The sequence below is a fragment of the Vigna umbellata genome, chromosome 1 (assembly GCF_029865625.1).
Source record: "Vigna umbellata cultivar VRB3 chromosome 1, Vumbellata_1.0, whole genome shotgun sequence".
NCBI lineage: Eukaryota > Viridiplantae > Streptophyta > Magnoliopsida > Fabales > Fabaceae > Vigna > Vigna umbellata.
This window is the reverse complement of record NC_142165.1, coordinates 33495609-33518038: the sequence shown is the minus strand read 5'-3', so window position 1 is coordinate 33518038 and position 22430 is coordinate 33495609. Positions and strand designations below refer to the sequence as shown.

Here is a 22430-nt window from a genome sequence, read left to right as displayed (position 1 = left end):
AGCAGATCATCAGGTCAAACTCATGTTGTATCGCATTTTTTGTTGCGAATTAACACATCAGTCTATATTATCCACCTTATATTATCATCCCTATCCAGAATAATTTAAAATTAATTCTAAAATCTTAGACTCTATTATTAATTATTGAAAGAAGTTTCTTGACAAAAATATTTAATGATTAACACATAATTATTTCTTCTTATAAACGTAAAAATCCAAAATAGACATAATTTAATTATAATTTAACCCATTTAAAATCAACAACCAACAATTTATATAATCCAAAACAGTTTTTAATTGATCATGTAATTTTATAAAGTTATTAATTGGTGTGCATATGTGTATATATTTTGGGTGTCTTGTATATAGTGACAATACTAACAAAGACATAATATTTGTAAAATCTGGGATTTATAATATTTGAAATCCAACAAATTCCCCTCCCATTGAGTTGCCCAATTGAGGTGAAGCAGTATCACCCTTTTTTAACTTCATGCAAAAGTAAACAAATAAATATCAAATCTTGATTAAAAGACCTATGCGCACGTAAAAAAAAGTACCCATGTTATCATTATTAGATTCATTAGTTATATGAGAAAAATATTATATATTTTCAATTATAAAATCATATTTTGTTATATAAACGAAAGAGGATTTGATTTACATTCATGTTAAATAACATAAAATGTTTAAACGTTTTGAATGGTTAATTTTCACCCTATTATCTAATTAATGTAAATATTGTTAACTAATTGTTATAATTCTTAAAGTAATTACTGTAAGAATTGATAACTTTGTTATACAGGATGATTTATTTTGGTTGGCCATATAAAACCATTTTTCACTTAGATACATTTTTTTTGAAGTCTAATGTAATCAAACATTTTTCTCGTAATTAGTACATTTCTTGAAATCATTAATTAGGTTATTTTAGTTTTGAAAAATTATCAAATTAATGGGCTTGAGATCTAGTGATCAATCTATATACACACTCGAAAAATGTTTCATTATATCCAATACAATGTTGCAACCGCTTGTACTTGATGTCTTATATCTTATTAGGTTTTAATTTGCAAATTATTATGTGACATTCACTTTTTTTGTTGTCTTTATTAACCACTTTGCAACTGTTTTTAATAATGAAAGATTATATTTAATAATGAAATAAAATAATAATAATACATAAGAGGTGTGACGTTATGTTGATAGTATTGAATTCTTAGGACTTGATAGACAATAAATGAAATGCAATGATATAATAATATTAAAGAAAAGCAAGATATAAAGATGTTAAAAGAGTTAGTTTATTAGAAGATTAGATTTTTACAAAATGGAAGGTTTCATAGATTCAAAATTCGTATTTGAATGTAACTTTTGGGTGTCAAGTCAAAGAAGATGGTTGGCATGCACATATTGACCATAAAGTCCTTTGATATTTAATGCATGATATGGCATAATGCATGAACCTCTTTGGGTCAAGGATAGAATCTAATGCTTGAAAATTGTATTGCCACAGAATATGTAGTATCTTTAAAAACAATGAGAGGTTCCTTGCTTAGGAGATGGAAGTTATGGTATAAAGAATAAAGTCTTAATTTTCCTAAAGCTTCATTTCGATCGTGATACTCTTCTAGCATAAGCCATCGTTTATGTTTTCCTTAGTTTTATTGGTTTCAGTTAAAGCATCAGTCCCATTCAAATTACATTTTATACTTATTTTCCATATTCCAATCTTTTTTTCACTCCTTTTTCCAAAACTTTCCACACGACAAGTAAGGTTGCATATACAATGCTGACGGCCTAACTCCCAAAGAATCCAAATAATTGCTTATCAATTCTCATAAAAAACAAAAAATGCAAAATGGTTTTCCTTCTTCTTTTTCAAAACTATTTTCTCATACAGGAAACCAACAAAACCTCTTTCGTCGCTTCCAAAACTTCAATCCATTTACAATTTTAAGCTTATCACTCGTGCAACAATTCATTTCCAAAATATATGGTCATACTTTTAATGTTTTTTTATATATTCTTAAATAAAATAACTGACGTATTTTTCTTTCCCTTCGAATTGCATTTATTGCTCAAACTTAAGTTTTTATTATATATATAATTTTAAATTTATCATATTATAATCATGATAACTAAAAGTAAAAAGATAAGTAGAACAATTATCCTTTTATATCATCGCATATTCTTGTGAGAGAACCCTTAAATAACTTTAATAATCCCTCTACCTCTTACTCATAATGAATGTCACGATACATAATAATGTAATGTCACACACACACACATGTATATAAAGTTATTTACCAATCTCAAAATGGAATTATCCTTTAATAACCACATATAAAAGGTCTCATACCCTTTAAAGTACACAACTGCCAGAAATAATTTAATATCATTTGATTATTTTTAATTTGACCTAAGTATCTTTAATATCTTTAATTAGTATATAAATATTCATATAGGACCAATATTGAAGTAATGATCTAGTAGTTATGATCGATTTCCTGTTTCCATTTTTATTTTTTTTCGGTGTTGTTATCATTGTTTTTACTATGTCATCATCACTATTGCTAACCAATGCTAAGATTGGTTGCAGTAACTGTTTTTTTTTCTCATGGTTCTCTCTATTTTTCTCATGATATCTCTATATGGTTATTGATTTATTAACCTTTTTAACACCTTATTAAGTAGATGACATGTTGATGGTTAATTATGAGTTTTGCTTCCTTCGTGTTTTTATTTTCTTTCTTGAACCAATGCTGGTAGTTATTGTTCTATTGAATGTGGTTGTATGGGGTTGAAGGATGTCCAAAAAAATTGCATTGTTTGTTGAAATTTCATTAGAATTGTAAGATATATTGCATATAAGTAACGTTAGTTTGTCACATGAGATTCAATACAAAGACAAAGTATTACCTCTATTTTGAAATGTCTTTCTTTTATATGAAAATGAGAGAGTAATTGTTATATTAAATCTTCATGTTTGAGGTACTGGGTTTTCTCATATTGAGATGCAATTTATGAATAATCAATTTAAAAAAAAAATGTGTCATAACCTCAATATAAGATATATCTTTACATAAATAGAACATCTCCAAACTAATACATAGACGAATATTGTTAATCGGGTAATATTGTGTGGTATGAAAAGAAGATTACAAACATCTAAGGGTGGTTGGCTGAAGAAAGTGCCATGAGTGTTATGGTGCTATCATACTACTCCTTAGTACACACATTTATAGTTTAGTCTATGGTATTGAAGTCATGTTACCAATTGAAATAAGCGAGTCTTCTCTTCAAGTGATAAAGTTTTCCCTTATCCATTCACAGGAAGAAATCTAAATGAATCCTGATCTGATTGAGGTCAATGTGCTTGAATTTTGTAGTGAAGCTTTTAAAAGAAGGATGGAGTTTAAATACAAAATCCAATTCATACCAAGAAGCTTTAAGTATCAGATCTTGTGTTCTCAAAATGGATAGATCACTATAGAACAAGGAAGTCATCGACAAGGGAACATACTAATTAAAGACTTTTAATCGTGTATAGGTTCCTCGAACATAGAATGGTATGACTTTTCTTAATTTAGTTGATATTTTTGTATGAAAGTATGGCACTATTTTTTCTTAAGTTTTTCAAAAAAATTTCTCAAAAACTTTTAACAAGGTCAACCACATCAATAAAATTTGTTAGTCTCATTTATTAATGTCTTTACAATATGGTTATCTCTAATGAGGGAAATAAATGACCCAACTTAATTGGAGATTGGCCTTATAACAACTAAGGCTAGTATTGACCCTAATTCAGTTAGAAACTAACCTTAGAATAACTAAGTCTAATACTAACCCTAGCTCGGCTAGAGACTAGAACAACTAAAGCCTTAAATTAGTTTGTTGAGAACAAAGAAATTGTGTACAATACATTTCAAACACAAAGAAACTCCAAGGTTAGTTTTCTAATTATGAATAAAGCTTCAACTATTAAATCTATAGTAAATAGTGGCATGGATTACTTAAATAAAAATGTGCTTAACTAATAATGAATTAGGATACGATGGTCTAGAAAGTTTTTTAAAGTTAACTTAGAATACAACACTCATTTTCGTTATTGGAGATTTATAGGTATGTTTAGGTCATTATAGTACAATTGATTTGCTAATATAAAATGTAAGGACATGAAGATGTGAGAAAATTCCTCAAGTTATATTACATTAAACTTTAAAAAGACAAATATAAAACAATATCATCACATCAAAACATTAAAGGAAAAATAAAAGAGTTTATTCTTCCTTGAGTTATTCGTCTACTACTATCTTGCAAGGATTGATGGCACAAGGGTTGAAGGTCGAGTATAACGCATGCACTTGTTCGGTTGTTGCCTTAAAACCCATCCTAAAGGAATTGGTAATTTCATCTTTTAGAGACTCTACAATGACTTTCTATTCTTTTTCCTAGTAGAAACGAACTTTCTCTATTTCGTCCTTTTCTCTTTAAGGCAAAGAATTTCATCATCCTTCTCCTTAAAACTAAAGGACATGGTGGACTTCTTCTTTGCCCATTCCTCTACCTAATCACAAAGACAATTTATTTCAATAATGTTAGACCTAAGGAAATCAATCTCTTTCTAAGACTTAACAAGTTGTTTTTCCTTATTTTTCTCAACTAGCAAAATCTTCTTAGTTTGGGTTCCCGCTAAATGTGCTATTGTTGTCTCTTTGTTAAGAAACCCTTGGAGACCTTTGAAATGGGCAACCACATTTTGTTTCACCATCATTTTAGCATCTTCCTTCGAAAAACTATGTTCTTAGTTAGTAGAGTGATAAAAGTTGGGGTATCAAAGATCCCTTTGTCTCTAACAACAAGACCTTGGGGATCCTAGTTCTCTGCAAACAATATCTCTACTTTGTGATCCTTGTTTGTCGAATTTTCAATTTGCAAAGTGCTTAAGGACAATTTCCTTAACAACTTTTCTCACCCTTTTTCTTTGAAGTTGAAGGTCCAATGAAGTTGTTTCGGTCTTGTTGGACTTTACAACATTTCTCGAGCTCTGTTCCATGATCATAGTATTCTCAACATCCTTTAGGGCCTTCATTTCCACGAAGTGGCAAGCAATTTCCTTTGAGGACATTGCCATTTGATTATATGCATGACAAAAAGATAATTTAGAACATTAAAAGAGTTAAGTTACTAGTAAAATTATAAGAGGAAGGCATATCCCAATGTAGATTTTCATATTTATATCACAATATCCAAGCTTTAATAAAGTTGTTGTGCCAAATAAGGACTCCAACTTTTCTAGTTTCTCACATTTTCCATGCTCGAATTGATAAAGAATATTCAAGTGGTATGAATTTGAGGACAAATTCTCTTCAAGAAGGAGGGTGTGACAGAGGACTATCTCTTGAACATATATGAGAAGAACTTGAGGAAGAAATTCAAAAGATTTATGACAAAGTCAAAGATCAAACCATGTCTCGTTGAATCTTATAACGTTCCATGAAAGATGAAACTTAAAGAACATGAAGATCATGAGCACGATTAAGAATAATTTAGGAAATTAAATAAATTGTAATTTTATTTTAATTTTACATAATGTTAAATTTATCGAGCAAGTGGGTCTCACTAGGCGAAAGTCTGCGTCTGTAATTTTTGTCTTCTATTATTTTATGTGTTTTGGGCTTTGAGCTTTATTTTATGATTTCTTAAACTTATGTGCTTATATATAGAGGCATCAAAAGTTTATGTAAATATTTTTGAGTCGTATTATATGCATTTACATTCTTTGAGAAATGATTCTCTTGGTTCTTAGGTTAGAACTCTTATTCTTATCAAAGATTAATGTCTTTGTGGTGAATGTTCACTTAACTTATCAATTTGCTAGATTGTGACGTCCTCATCTCTGTCTTATTTCATATTTTTCTCTAATTTATTTTTTGTTGTGTCTCTTGAGGATTCAAATTAAAAAGCAATTGTACATTTTCCTGGACAAGGTTGTATCACAAACAATTTTAGCTTTTTCAATTTTCGAGCCTTTTGAACATGAGGTTTGTGTTCAATAAAGGAAAAACTCTCTATTAGGGAAGGATGTGAGAAAGGGGCTCATATTTTTTGGAAACAACCTTCAAAGCGTTTGCAAGATAATTGAAAAAAAGGTCAAGAGACTTCGTCAGCACTATTTAGTGAGACCTACAATTGCTTAGACAAAGTTTTGAACTCAAGAAAATTAAAAAAAAATGTTTGAAATCGGTATAATACCAAAGTGTGTGCATAATAATGAAACATAACGAGGAAGGCCCATCTATTTGGATCTCATTGGGCAAAAGAAAAGTTCATAATTATTGGTACCTCTTTCTAGAAGAAATCCATAGGCAAGCTTGATAAAAATTGTATAATAATAATAAAGAAAAAACTTACATCGTTAGACTCATTCTTGCAAACAGGTTCACCCAGTTTGAAAGCTTGAACCTCTACATCTTCTTTTCTCAATTTTACTATAATGGCCTAGATGGTACAAAACCCTAAGGTTTGTTTGTAGACACCTTAATGCTTACCTTAACAACTTCATCATAGCCTAGGGATAGAAAGCATCATAAGTGGACATGATTATCAAGACAAAGCTTTGAAAAACTAGAAAACCAAAAAAAAAAAAGTAGACAGGATGGAGAAAAACACCAATGAACCACAAAGAACAACTCCAATGAAGAGAAGAAGGTTAATAGTAAAAGAGTGGTGAAAGGAAAGATATTAGTGTATCTATTGGATTTATGAAAGGAGTAAAATGGAGTCTGAAGGTGTAATTTGCTCTGAAATTGAAGAAGTGAGGAGTGAAGGAATTTTATTTTAATTTATTGCAATTTGAAACAATGTGGAGTAAGAGTGAGACTAGTATCGAAACCACTCAATAATGCATCAATCATGGGAGCACACATGAAAGGATAAGTAATATGGGATAGGGTTTTGAAGTGATGTCATGATTGAAAAACCCTATAAATGTGATAATTTTGAAGACTTTTATAGAGGTTTCTGATACTTTGTAAGCCTTTTAACTCTATTATGCCTAAGGATGTGCATTGTCATAGACCTAAGGTTGGTCTTAAGACATATTGAACTAATGTCCTATAACTTGGTCTTACCTTATTGTGTTGGTAGAAGGGTATTAATCTTCCTTATAATAATCACATTAATAATCTCAGTGAGAATGACATGAATGACACTTTGTTACTGAAAAGTCAGCCAACATCTATTTATCAAAATTTGTTAGTAAATCGAAATTACCAATGACTTAGAGATGACAAAAATTTTGTCGATAAAATGCTTGTTGATACATTTTATCGACATATAGGAAAACATGTCAATAACAAAATCCATTATAATTATTCATTGGTAACTAATGACAAATTTTGATGTTGACAAATATCATGATTTGAAAATCTTTTTCCTCTTCCTCCTTTTCTTCTCTTCCTTTGTTTTTTCTTCTTCCTCTTCTTTTTTCTTTTTCTTTCTCCTCCTCCATTGTTGTCGCCTTCGTCGCTAGCATCGCCACATCTTCCTTCTCCTCATTCTCCTATTTTTCATTATTTTCCTTCTCCTTCTTTTTTTTCTTCTTTTTATCACACATTTTCAATAAATTTATAATAAACATTTTGTTCGATTTGACGAGAAAGTAAACACTTATTGATGAGTTTAAAATATACATAATTCTAGATAAATTTATTGACGAATTTTAAAAAATTTGAATTATTAATTTTAAAAATTTAATTATCGATGAATTTATTAATGAATGTAGAAAAAAAAAATAACCATCACTAATGGATTTATCGAAAAATTAAAAAAAATTCATTATCGATGAATTTTATTACAACATAATCAAATTTATGAATGAAATTTTTTTCCCTCATTTTATCAACAAAGTTCACTTACAAAAATATTCATCAATAATAAACATTATAAATTAAATACAACTTTTACCGATGAATTTATCATTAACAAATATTTTTATTAATAATAAAAATTATAGATTACTAATGATATTACTACAAATGTTACATGTGTTACTAACAAATAATTAAAATTTAAAAATATTTTAATAAAATTATCAATAAATTTTGCTGGAAAAATATTCATTGATAATTTAAAGGTTTAGAAATATTTAACTAAATTTTTACAAATAGATCTTCATCCATGCTGCGACATTAACCATATTCTCATCAAGTTTTGCTAGCTTGATAAAGAGATTTTATCTAATGACACGGTATATCTTGAGAGAGAAAGATAAATTGATGGATATTAACATTACACTAAAATAATAAACATGCATTTAATTGTTGGAAATTAAAACTAACTTTCGTTGATATCAGAAATATTTTTCGAATAGAATTTTTCTTGACTTGAAATTAAATTATGCAATTTGTACAAAGTGGGTAATTGAGTTGCTCGGGGGTACAAAGGAAAAGTTCGAGAATTATATAAAATCCATCAATTCAAATAATTAGGTTTTGAAAACTGAACTGGAGGTTAGCTGTCATTAGAAGCAATATTTGACGCAAATCCAATGTAATATGTCAGTTTTCCTCAAAACTTCAAGTAATGATTAATCAAGTTACATCGTGGTCGAGTAGTAATGTGTGAAATAATTACTGATTTTGTAAGATTATTAATTAATCTGAATGAAAAAGTTTAATCGATTAGGATTGCAGCTTAAATATGTTGGATGGTTTGATGGAATTTGAAAAAAGAAGAAGAAGAGAGTTAATTTGAAAATGATGATTTAAGTGAGGAAAGGACGTAGAATAACAGGAAGTGAGTAACTGAAAAAACTGCCAGGGAGCACTGAGAGGGGTTTCTGTTAATGACAGAGTGCATGGTCCCATTAAGGAAGGAAAAACCAGTCGCTGCAGAAGTTGGCCCCCACTCTCACACCCTTTTGTTTTTTTTTTCTTTTTTTCCATCGATGTGACTTGCCAGCCAGCCACGATGCCTTGGCAATGATTCATCATGCAGATGCAGTCACAAATCATGCTAGTGCTTTCCCCACTTATCCATCCCCACCATTTCCCACCATCTCAACAAAACCTATCTTTTTCATTCTTTTCTCTCTTACCTTCTTTTCTTCTTCTTCTTCTTCTTCTTCTTCTTCTTCTCTTATTCCATATTCATTTTCAAAAAATAAATCTCTTATTACATACGTATTTCACCCACCCTTCCTTCCAGTCGTATTAAGCACGCAGCATGATGAGTAGTGGCACCTGTTACGGTGTCATGGAAAGAAGATTTTCAAGGATAAAAGAGTGCGCTTTATGCTTCTAATTTATGCCCTAATCATGCCTCTAGTTACTACTCACATTATCAAATCCACTACATGCATAAACTCTATGATATTTTTTCATACACCTTTTCCACTTTTTTATTACCAACAATCCTGTTTAGTGTACTTAATGGAAAACGGTGAACATTCTACAAACAAAATTATTCTCATAATCTAATATATCCAATGAACTTATCCTGCCTTAATTATTAAATCGATTCTCCTTTCGATCTTTGTCAATATCGAAGACTTCATTTTCATCTCTCTCGTTTTATTACTAATAGTGCCTCGGCACCAACTAGAATGGTCCCAAATATATATAATTAATTGATCGTCCTATGCCCACTAATATACTATATAGAAAAAAAAAAAACACATTATGTATATCTTATAATGCTACATTGCTTCCATGCCTAGAGCTGGGTCCACGACCATTATTGAATGACTTTGTACCTCAATCTCAAAGGTACTATGTTTAACCATTGTTTCGCAATGGTCCAAATCCACCATGAACTCCACAATATTAAATATATTTATATATTTCTAAAAGGGAAGGTTTAAGAGAAATATAAAAAGGGAGTATAGTTGATTTGAGATTAAGAGACATTGATTTATTTTTTGTTGGATAAAGACTGTGTACTTGTTGAGCAGGAGAAGCTTGAACTTTAATTCGGGACAGCTAACTTCCATATATGCACAAAGTTTGACATGCAAGAAAGATAATAAAAACGAAATCTGAAACGAAAGAAAAGGAAAAATGTAGAAAAATGTAGAAAAATGAAAAGAAAAGAGAAGGATAATATATTATTATATATCCTTGGGTTTGGTGTGGCTTTATTATTGAGCAGAAGGAAAAAGAAAATACATAGTTACCGACCCACGCGAAGCCGCGAAAAAGAAAAAGGCATGCATGGAGAGAAAATATATTTGGGAGACACGCTTTAATATTTGGGTGACAACCAAATCAAAATTATGCGCATCTCTATCATCGACGCCCAAGAGCCCCAAGGAAACTCATATCAAAAATATATAATGTGAGATGCATTTTGCATGATCATAGATTACAACGGTCCCAGCTCGGTACAATCATCTATATGCTTTACTGCTTCAATCTACACTCTCCTATTTACTTTTATTTTCAAAGGACAAGACATTTATACACTCAAAAGTTTTTTAATATTTTCTTATTAAGAACAATTAAATTCACCCTCTCTTGCTTCCTTTCAAATTCATAACTTCTTACATTTTTCATTATCACTTCTTATTCAAGAAACTCATTTCATTTACTTTTAGATTCAAATATATTTCTCTCGTAAAATCCACATTAAGCCTATATATGAAGAAGAATAACTTTTTTTTTATGTTAGAATCAAAGGTATTTATTGATTAAAACTATATTTACATAATTCCAAATTTATGATATTAATTATTAAAAATAAATAAGAAATATACCTATATGCATAATGATAGGAGAGTGGCCTAGTTTGTAATCTTAGTAGACTTTTTTTTCTGTATTGATAATAGGATATCAAAATATAAGATAAAACATATGATATGGCATTAACATATTTTGAAAAAAAATAAGGTTATTTATTAGTATTTTTATTTTTATCCGTCCAAAAATATAATAACACCTTATTTACCATTACAATGTCTTATATCCTTATATGAATTGCCTCCTGAAAATATATCATTATATTATAAATATGGGTCGGATAAGTAAAAAGGTAATGAATTTTACAAGTTTCAATATTTTTTTGTTTGACTAAATTTCAGCATATTTCTTTTATTCTTATTTGATAATTTTTTATTAATTTTCATATTTCTTTTTCTACGCGAGTTCCACATTATTCCCTCTGTGTTAACTTTTTAAAAACTTTGTACTCTATTTAAATTTATTTTAAAAAATGTCTAATACTTGGTGACATCTTATTATTATTATTTTACTTGTTGTAAGAGGTTTTTAACAAATAGCTTACATAAAATAAACTTTGATGAAACTTTCAATCATGTGATGAATTTAGTTATGTCAGAATCATATTCATATTCAATACCATTTTTTATCTTGGTATCAGAACTCTAAACAAACAGCTCTTGATTCATAACCACAATCATCATGTCTTTTGCTGCTAATATGAAAAATGGCCTACCTTCTACAATTTTTGTCAAGTTAGACAAAGACAATTATCCACTATGGAAATCTCTAGCCTTATCAATGATTAGAGGATGTAAACTTGATGACTATATACTAGGGACAATAGAATGTCTAGACCAATTCATTGTTGCAGAGAACATGACAGCAAAGATCAATCCTAGCTATGAGGACTACCAAGCCTAGGATCAATCCATTATAAGATGGTTGAAGAATTCTATGTCAACTGACATTGCAACTCAATTGCTTTATTGTGAAACACCCAAACAACTTTAGGATGAAGCTCAAAGCCTTGCTAGTGCACACACTAGATCCAGAATAATTTATCTGAAATCTGAATTTCACAACACACACTAGTACAAAAATCGCATACAACGTTGAATATTTTGGGCTTTTAACGGCGAATTCGCGAACGACGTCATATCAGGAGATGCTAAATTTACGTCGAATTTAAAAAATTCAACATTAAATTAACGTCGAATTTTGTTAATATACGACGTTAACTTAACGTCAAATTTTGTCAATATTCGACGTTAATCAATTATTTTTTTAATTAATTGTAATCCTTTTTTACAACTCTACGAGACCTAAAAAGCAAAAAAATAACAAAGTTCAGTTTTTGATATTTTATAAAGCATGAATTATGAACATGTAGTGTAGTATCAACAACAAACAATAATAACCAACAACAAACAAGTTCAATCAAACAACAACAACAAACAAGTTCAACTAAATAACAACAACAAACAAGTTCAACAAAAGAACAACAAACAAGTTCAACAAATAAGTTCTTCAAAACGAAAACGAAAACTAACCTTCAAAAGATGGGTTCGTCCGAATATAGTTTCATCATAGTGAGAGAAAAAGCAGAATGCGCCTATGAAGGATAAGAGTACAAAAATAATCGGTTAAAACAAACAAAAATCATACATAAAGTAATTAATTAACATGCATTTGTATCAAATGAAAGAAAGATTACATGTGAGGCTCGTCAAACTTCGTTTGAGAAAAGTTTGAGACAAGAAGAGAGTATCGTGCGCTAAGATAAAGTGAATGAATTTTCAATCTCCCGCTCAAATTTTTATTGAATTCACTAGCCTTTTGACGTCGAATTTAAAAGTCATTTGACGTTTTATATCCTTTTACGTCGAATTACAATTCTAAACAACGTTTAATAATTGCATTTATTTACAAAAATGTCACCGCTCATTTTTAACGTTGGTTATTCACTGGTTGGACGTTGAACGCGTGACGTTATACGCTGTTTTTGTACTAGTGACACGTAAAAGAGACATGAAGATGAAGCAATATCTTGGCAAGATGAAAAATCTTGTTGACAAGTTAAAGCTGACAGGTTCACCAATCTCTAATTTTGATTTAGTGATTCAAACACTAAATAGTTTGGATTCTAGTTATAATCCAGTGGTTTTCAAGTTGTCTTATCAGATTAACATTAGTTGGGTTGAATTATAAACTCAATTATTAACCTTTGAGAGTAGATTAGATCAACTCAATAATTTTAGCAGACTTAACTTGAATGTCTCTACAAGCTTTGTTGTCAAGAAAGAGTCTAGAGACAACAAATTTGGATCCCAAGGTGATTGGAGAGATTCTAATTTCAAAGGCACGAGAGATGGCAAAGAAAGAGGTAGGATGTCAAAATCAATATGTTAGGTATGTAGAAGGATTGACCACATTGTTATACAATGTTATTATCGAGTTGATAAGTCCCATACAAGAAAAACTCAAACTGTTGAAAGTGAAAAACAAGGCACACACAATGTATTCATAGTTTCACCTTATCAAAGTCAGGATTATGAATGATATTTTGATAGTGGAGCCAGCAACCATGTGACTCACCAAAGTAACAAAATTCAAGAACTTGGTGAAAATAATGGTACGGGTTCTTTACGTATGGGTAATGGTGAAAGACTCAAAGTAATGGCCACAAGATAAACCAAATTGAATAAATCTTCATATGCATGATGTTCTTTATGTTTCAAAAATCACCAAAAATTTGATGAGTATTTCAAAATTGATCGTTGACAATAATATTCTTGATGAGTTTGATTAAAATTGTTGCTTTGTGAAGGAAAAACGAACAAGAAAGACTCTTCTAAATTGGGAACTAAAATATGGCTTGTATCAACTATGGGACAATAAAGACTTTTATGTCTACATGTCTCTTAAAGAAAATTGGCATAGAAAACTTGGACATCCCAAATACAAGGTTCTGGAAAATGGCTTGAAGGAATGCAATCTGAAAACATTATCTATTGACTCATTCGCATTCTACGAAGCTTGTCAATTTGGAAAATTACATATGTTGGCTTTCAAAATCTCTTCCTCACATGCTAATGAAATTTTAGATTTAATTCATATTGATGTTTATTTTTTCTCCATCTAGGTTCAAATATTATGTTAATTTTATTGATGATTTTAGTAGATTCACATGGATTTTTCCTTTAAAGTAAGAAATAGAAACTATAAGTGCCTTCACTCTTTTCAAAGCTATGGTTGAAAATTAGTTTAATAGAAAAATTAAAGTCATTCAATGTGATGGAGGTGGTGAATTTAAATTTTTCCAAAGGATTGCCTTAGAATTAGGAATTGTTTTTAGAATGTCTTGTTCCTACACCTCTCAACAAAATGGTAGGGCTGAGAGAAAACACAAATATGTTGTTGAACTTGATCTAACCCTGTTAGCACAAGCCAAAATGTCATTACACTACTGGTGGGAAGTCTTCTCAATTGTTGTTTATTTAATCAATAGATACCATCATCAATAAATTTAAACAAAAGTCCATACTTCTTGATTTACGAGAAACAACCTGACTATGGAAACTTGAAACATTTTGGTTGTGCCTGTTATCCTCGTCTTAAACCATACCATCAAAATAAACTGTAGTTTCATATAAGTAGGTGTGTGTTTCTTAGTTACAGTAACTCATACAAAGGATACAAATGCATTAACTCTCATGGAAGAATTTTAATCTCAAGACATGTGATTTTCAATGAGAATAATCACTTTCAATTTCACGAAGGTTTCATTGATACAAGAAGTTCTTTAAAAGAATTAACTAAATCTATGTCAGTTTTGCTTCAAATTACTCTACAGGTACCACTGTAAACAATACTCTTGAACCAAACAATAATACTACAAGTGATAGTCCTGCCAACAATGGTACAAATGAAGGAGATCTTGATGAATCTTTTATTGATACATTAAGAGAAATTCAAGAAGAAGGTTCGACATCAGCAGAATCAATATAGAACAACAATCAAGCTTTAATTGAAAGCAATCAACCTAACACCAACGTTCATTGGATGGTGACTAGAAGCAAAGATGAAATTTACAAGTCTAAGCAACCATATATAGGATTGACAAAGGTTCGTAAAGATGACAAAGAACCAGGAAATGTTAAGGAAGCTCTAATCTAGCCAAAATGGAAAGAAGCCATGGATGCATAATACAAGGCTCTAATGTCTAATCAAACTTGGACATTAATATCATTTAAGGGTCAAGAAAACATCATAGATTCAAAATGGGTCTTCAAAACCAAGTATGAAGCAGATGGTTCAATCGAAAGAGATTTTTAGAAAATAGCAGACATAAACTTTGATGAAACTTCCAGTCCTGTAATCAAGTTCAGCTCTGTCATAATCATATTTTTTGTCTATTTTCAAGAGAAATTTCACTATTTCAAAAAGCCACTTATATCATAGAAAATAAAAAGTTTCGTTATTTTAAAATAACTTTATGGTGATACCAAAATAAGGTTATGTTTAATTTAGGATTATATATATATATATATATATATATATATATATATATATATATATATATATATATATATATATATTACTTTGTGTAATGTTAGAAATATATTTCTTATTAGTTTTTGTAATACGTTTGTCCTTTTCATGTTTTTAATATCATTTCCCTTAGTTAAGTTTATTATTCTTAGTATATTTTCTCAATATATATGTTTCTGATATATATTTTGTATTTCAAGTTTTGTTTCTAACTCTTCACTAGTAAAAAATAACGTTTTTAACTCGTACATTATGACTCGGTTTTTATTGAACCGAAGCATATCAAAACGCGGTGGCAGTCTCGTAATTTTAAAAGCATTATATGCCTCGGTTGTTAAGCAACTGGTGTCTAAAAAAAATATTGGTTCGGTTACCAGAGTGAACCGAGGCATAAGTCTCACGTAGCAAAGATACGGCCTTGGTTGGCATGGACCGGAGGCATATTGGGCTGGACTGTGGCTTAAATCGAGAAAAACTTGGGTAGCCTAATCATTTCCCCAAAGCACCTCTCCTCTTCTCCGCCTCTTCTCATGCGATCTTCTCCTGCGATGTGCGATGTGCGATGTGTGACAACCTCCTCTTCTTATGCGATGTGCGACGACGGTGGACACGGCGAGGCAGCACCGATGGTGGACGCGGCGGCAGCGAGGACGCAGTGACGAGGACGCAACAACGACGAGGACTCAACGACGGCGAGGACACGGCGATGAGGACGCAGCGGTGACGGAGGGAGGTGACGGAGGGCAAATCTGGGCGCATGAAGGGGCGGAGGGCAGATCTGCGCGCATGGAGGGGCGAAGGGCAGATCTGTGACGAGCGGAGAACCACCCGAGGACGGAGGATTCGTGGAAGGAGGGGGAGGAGAGGAAGTCAGTGACGGTGGCGAGGAGGGTGGGGACGGCGGAGGGGGAGCAGAGGAAGTCAGTGATGGTGGATGCTGGCAAGCTTCGTGGGGGAGATGGTGGTGGTCGGAGATGCTTCTATTGGGGGAAGAATAGAGAAACCCATGTGCAAAGAGGAAGAAATTTGATCTAAAACGCTTCAACTTAAGTCCACCTTCATCTCTGCTTCTGAGTTTCTGCTTCTGAGTTTCTTCTCATTAGTTGTTGCTATTATCACTTTGGTTTTGTGGGTTGTAATTTCGACATTGGTTGTTTATATGTATGAGCTCATGATGTTTGCTGCTTCTCTAGATTGTTTGATTCCTGTTATGGTTTTCTTGTTTGTTTTAGATTCTTGAGCTGAAATTGGGAAATCTTGAGTTTGTTTGGCATGACATAATGAATGAACCGAGTCTAAAGTCTGAAAAAAAAACACACGCTATTGTCTCGGTTATCTAAGAACCGAGGCATATTCCTGTTTCGTTTTATCTCGGTCTATAACCGAGGCATAAAGCTTAACCTTTTTATCTCGTCCACATATGCCTCGGTTGTAGAACCGATGCCTATAAACATATACAACCGGTGCCTTTACTCTTTATTGTACTAGTGCTTTTTATAATCTTTATATTTTTTTAATTAGTAATATTAAACAAAAAAAGTTAAAAGATGAATTTTATAATGAACAATGAAACTAATATACACACATTTCTACTTTTTAAATCTCTCATATTTAACAAATGGTTTAATCCTTTTTGACGTCCCTATTTGTGTAGGAATGTCTCAGATAGGTCCTCGTTTTCTAAAGTGTATCAAAATGGTCCTTAATTTTGAAAATTTATATCAATTGAGTCCTTTCCGTTAAGTTGGCTGGACGGCGTTAAAAAAATTGATGAGTGAGATGCTGAGATGACGAACGAACGCTCGTCCACCAGCGAACGAACGCTCGTCCACCAGCGAACGAACGCTCTTCGACCTCTTACCGCTGGACGACCGTTCGTTCCACACTGGACGACCGTTCGTTCGCTGGTGTAGTAAAATCGCAATAAAAGTTAAAGTAGAAAAAAAAAATACAATTTAGTAAAGTTAAAGTAGAAAGAGACAGAGTACACTTATCTTTCCACTAAAATGGAAGTCAATTTGGACGCATAGATAATACACGTTTGGCTTAAAGTTAAGAGAGTTTAAAAGTATTATTGCTTTTGAAACAACAAACTTTTCTTTTTCTTTTACTCACATAATTTTACATAAAAATCGTTATTCGGCATAAGGGGAGGGGAGTAACCAGGGAAAAGTTGAATAAATAAGTCATAAATTACTAATATGATATTCTTTTATCACTCAATTTTTTTTATGTTTAGATAAAATATTTTATAATTCATAAGGTATTTATTATAAAATAAAAAATATATATATCAAAATTAATACGAAATATAAAAGATAATTATTCAACAATTCTAATAAAATTGATATTATTGGATTGAATAAAATTTAATCACCAAACACTATAGATAATGAAAGTGCAATCTTTATATTTCAATTGTATTACAAGTAAATAATACAACTTGATACAATCTTTCCCTTGACAATTGGTTTGTGAGAATCAAATCATTTTAAATTAAATATTAATTATTGGATAACTCACTTATAACTAGACCAAAAACTAAACAATTATTTACGAGACAAAAAAAATACTATAAACTTCAATAAAAAAAATAAAGTTGACATTATTGAAAATAATCCCATCAATATCGATTGAGAAAATCACCATAAACTTAAATGAAAAAAAGTTAACTTTGACCACATTGACATATAAGTAATACTAATAATATCAATAGAAAAATAAATATATCACAATATCATCCAAACATAACAATAATTTTCATAGATTAGAAACACTACAAGAAAATTCTTAAAAAGTGACCAATTTGAATGACTAAAAATATGTTTCCAATTTCTTAATTAGAAAACAATTTAGATATTAGTTTCTTTAATAGCCAAAATTTCGATAGTTATTATTAGTGACTAATTTAAATATTAATCCATAATAAAAAATATTTTAATTATCGTAGGAACCCATTATAACTTTTTATTCATAATAAAAACTATTTTAGTTACCAATACTTTTTAATTTACAAATTGGTATTTAAATTGGTTACTATAATAACTAATTATTTTTAAGAGTTTTCTTGTAGTAAAAATAGTTTAGCTAACTTTGATAACAAAAAAAAACATAAGAATTAATATCAATTTAAATTATTGACATTTAACTAATAAATTATATCATGATCAAGATGGAGTTAAAAAGAAATATAGAAAAAATAGCTATAGATTATTTAACAAAACATATAGAGAATGTGAATTTCAAGTAAAATTTGATATATTGTAATTTTAGTAACTAATTTACTCTTATAGATTTTTAATTCTTTTTTAAATTTCCTATTCAAACAATGTATTTGGTTGTAAAATGTTTTAGTTTCTCTATGATTAAACACTTTCTAAAAGTTTCCCGTTCAAAAACACCACAAAATAATAAATTTGAATGTCTTTTTATTCTTATTATATATTATTCATTTTATTTACTGTTATCGTATGTAAAATTTTCAACTTATAGTGATAAAAAAAATACTTATGCAACTTTAAAGTAAATATTTCCTCAGAGTTTCTCGTGTGCTTGTATAAACATATTGCTATGCCTCTTCCTTTGAAAAAAACAAAGTAAATAGATACATTTCTGTAAATTAAAAAGTACTTACACAGTTATTGATATGGATATTATTAGTAAAAGAATGGCGAACTTAAAATAAAAATAAATAAAAAATATAAAAACTTTCTTCATTGAATGGAAATAAGAATATTTGAATGAATATCTTAGAGATCATTGACCATAATATTTGAATGCTATTATGGGTTCTTACGTAAATGCTTACGCACTGTGTCGACGTAGATGACTCACATTACAGTCACATTGACATTATTATAAATGTGTTTTAATTAACTTATTTTGGAGAAATAACTGATCCTTAACTTAAAAAATAATTTCTGGAAAACATTACTTCTCCAGACATACATCAGCTAATTATATATTGGGTAGTTATGGGTTTAAATGATGATAATCTCAATATGTGTTAAGATGTATGTTTTTGTGAAAATAAACACAAGATAAATTCCTACGATATATGATTTAAGATATAAGCATATTTGACGTGCTTCATTTTTACTCATTAAGTTAAGAAAAGATGTCAATTTTTTTAAAACACCGTTTATTATATAATAATAATAATAATAATAATAATTCATTACTAAATTCCTAAATTAGAGTCCATAACTTGAGTTCACAAATGAATATACAAAACAAGCCCAAAAATAAGAAAGTACGAAACATGAGTATGGGCCGAGCCCAATGGAGTGATAATTTTTTCAAAAATTATTTCCGCAACCTATGCTTTTTCTTTTACATTAATAGTTTGAGACAACTTATTTAAATTTGTTTTTTATGATGACTAAATTTGTTTAAATAATATTTTAGTGTACAATTTTATTTGAGCTAAACTTTAAAATTAATTTCTTTTATATAAATTTATATTTTAAAGATTAATTCTTTCAATGATTTTATTTAAAATGAAAAATAAATTATAAAATATTTCACATATATTTAAACCTACAAGTATAAAAACAACTGGGAATATATTTTTACAGACTTTTAACGGATAGTAACAAGATGGATGTTTTTAAACGTAATAGTTAGACATTACTGATATTAAACTTGGCCTGTTGTCTGTCTATATATGTTTTATGGAAGTGCAAGAGTAATCCACGAGGCTGCAAAACGAAATAGTTATTCATACAAGTGGACTTGGCCCGTATTCAAACAAGAGCAAGTCAAAAGAGAGGGTTTCACATGCACCTCCAAGCATTTCATACTCCACCTTCAACTATTTTCAGAATGTTAGTTTTACCTTTACTTAACGTTATTAATATTTAAATTATTCAATGGTCAAAGATTCTCTGCACTGGTCAATTTTTATTCTTCACGATGTGGTTAGTTTTTATTCTTCACGGTGCTTTCAAATCTCACTGTCTCACTTTCACTATTTCTCATTTTCGAAAAAACCCTTGCATCTCATTTCCAGGCACAATTTTCGCATCTCATTTCAGTCGAGCACACACACAACACAATTACTCTTCTTCGTCTTCTTTCACCCACTACTTCCATAGGTTTGTGTTCTTCGAGTGCTTCCAAGGCACACAGACAACACCTGGTGGCCAAAGGTTGGTGGATTGTGCCATATTTATTTTGATACTGTGTTGTAGATATAGTAGTGTAGATGATTAGAAGTTGTTACGGTGGTATGATATGCGTTTGGTGGGATATGCAAAGGCAAAGGGGCTGAATTGGATCTGCATATCTGATTTAGACTAGATCAGTTTTCCATATCTGATGTAGGCTGAATCGGATATGCAGATCTGATTCAGCCCCCTTCGACTTTGGATATCCAACCAAATGCATATTCGCTTTTTGCCTCTGTTTATCCTCTGTGTATGCTAGTTCTTCGACCTTTCCCATATGTTTGTACATGACATACTCCATATTAGTATATATTAGTATGTTGTGGTATATTTGAATATGTTGTTTAGTTGTTTAGTAGCATAATAACATCTTATTTATGTAAATAACACTCTGACTCCGACATTAGTGTTGCATGAGCGGAAAAAGTGAGTGTGATGTGGTTGAGTTAAGTAGAGAAAAGGAAGGAGTTTTGTTTGGTGAAGGTGTGTGATTTAGAATGTCTTTTAGAACTTATGGTGGATGAGTGGGAGCGAATTGATCTCATTGTGGCCACTAGCAGCCATGGAGTAATTTGCAAGATCAGAATATATATAAAAGGTGTTGTTTCCCTTCAGGTCTCTATGGAATGCTTGGACAAATCCATTCTTGTATTTGACAGTTATTGAATTCAGAGCTTTTTTACTAGTAAACAATGCCCACGTCACAACTCTCATCGCGTCGTAATCTGGCAAGAGTTGGAACATACTCAAACTTGTAATTGAAAATGGAATCAAACATAAGAATTGTTGTATAAGCTGACAATAGAAAACAAAGATCAGGAACAAAGGATTTCCTGAGGCGTGTAGATCTCTGTCCTTAAGGACTTATCCGCGGTGTATTGCGCAAGCCCCCATGATACAACAGGAACTTCTTAGAATTTCTGAGGATCTCAGAACTAGCAAGGATCTCTTAAAAAGAGAATAAAAATAAACCCAAAATCTTTTTAGGAAAAGAAGAAAAGAGAAAGAATGAAACTAAGAGAAGAGAGAATGAGAGAGGAATAACTTCTGATCATATTCTTTTGGAGTGAATGAAGTACTCTATTTATAAAGTTGGTGAACCAGGCCCATGATCCAAAAGATCCAAAATATCTAGCAAAATATCTTTTGAGAAAAGATTTTTTTTTAATAATATGAACGTTGCAAACAAAAACAAAAGAACATTGGCAATAATGAAGCACAAAACTTTCGGTAATATCACAACGTTAAAATAATAATGTTCATCCACAAAAATAGCAAATGTATTTTGAAATACTTTATCCTACGTGTACAACAATCCCCCACATATTGCAAAATATATATCCAAACGAAAGAGAAAAGAAATTATTCTGGGTTTCACAAGATGTAATGCATCAGAGCTGGTATAACAAGCTATATGAACCAGTCCTAGATCGAGAAACTTAACACACAAAATAGTTGGTATAGCAAGCTATATGAACCAAAGATACTTGAGTGTGTTAGAGGTTTATCAATCACAGTACACCCCCACAATCCTTGCTATTATCGTTGTGATGCGCTTACTAGGCCATGCGCGTGCTCGGTATTCATGAGTGCTCTAGAGATTATGCCAAGATCTCATGCAAGCGGCCCCACTTGACACTCATATAGGTGATTTCATCAAGTGTATGCTGCAAATCATACACCACCCATAAGGGATATGAAGATCATTAAAAACTTTGTTTAATTACAAAGTTTAACCTCTCAATAATGCAGTCTCTAACACTTTCACACACACACACACCATAGGAATGAACATATTTGATTTAAAATCAAATTAGTGCTATCAGAACTAATAAATGACTTGTTTTTACCCATATGAACCTTATTCATGGGATCTCCAATCACAAAGGTTGGGTTACCATCATTTGTTTGTTTGCCAGTGGCTTAAGTCTCATTCCCCTCGATGTTTCTAATATCATATTTCTTCCCAAGGGTTTTGTCAGAGGAT

At 30.7% G+C, this 22430-nt stretch overlaps 1 pseudogene; it reads left to right on the top strand.

Moving 5' to 3' along the window:
* Positions 1 to 11423: 11423 nt before the first annotated feature.
* LOC148205210 (uncharacterized) lies at positions 11424 to 13415 on the top strand (annotated as a pseudogene).
* The last annotated feature ends 9015 nt before the right edge of the window (positions 13416 to 22430 follow it).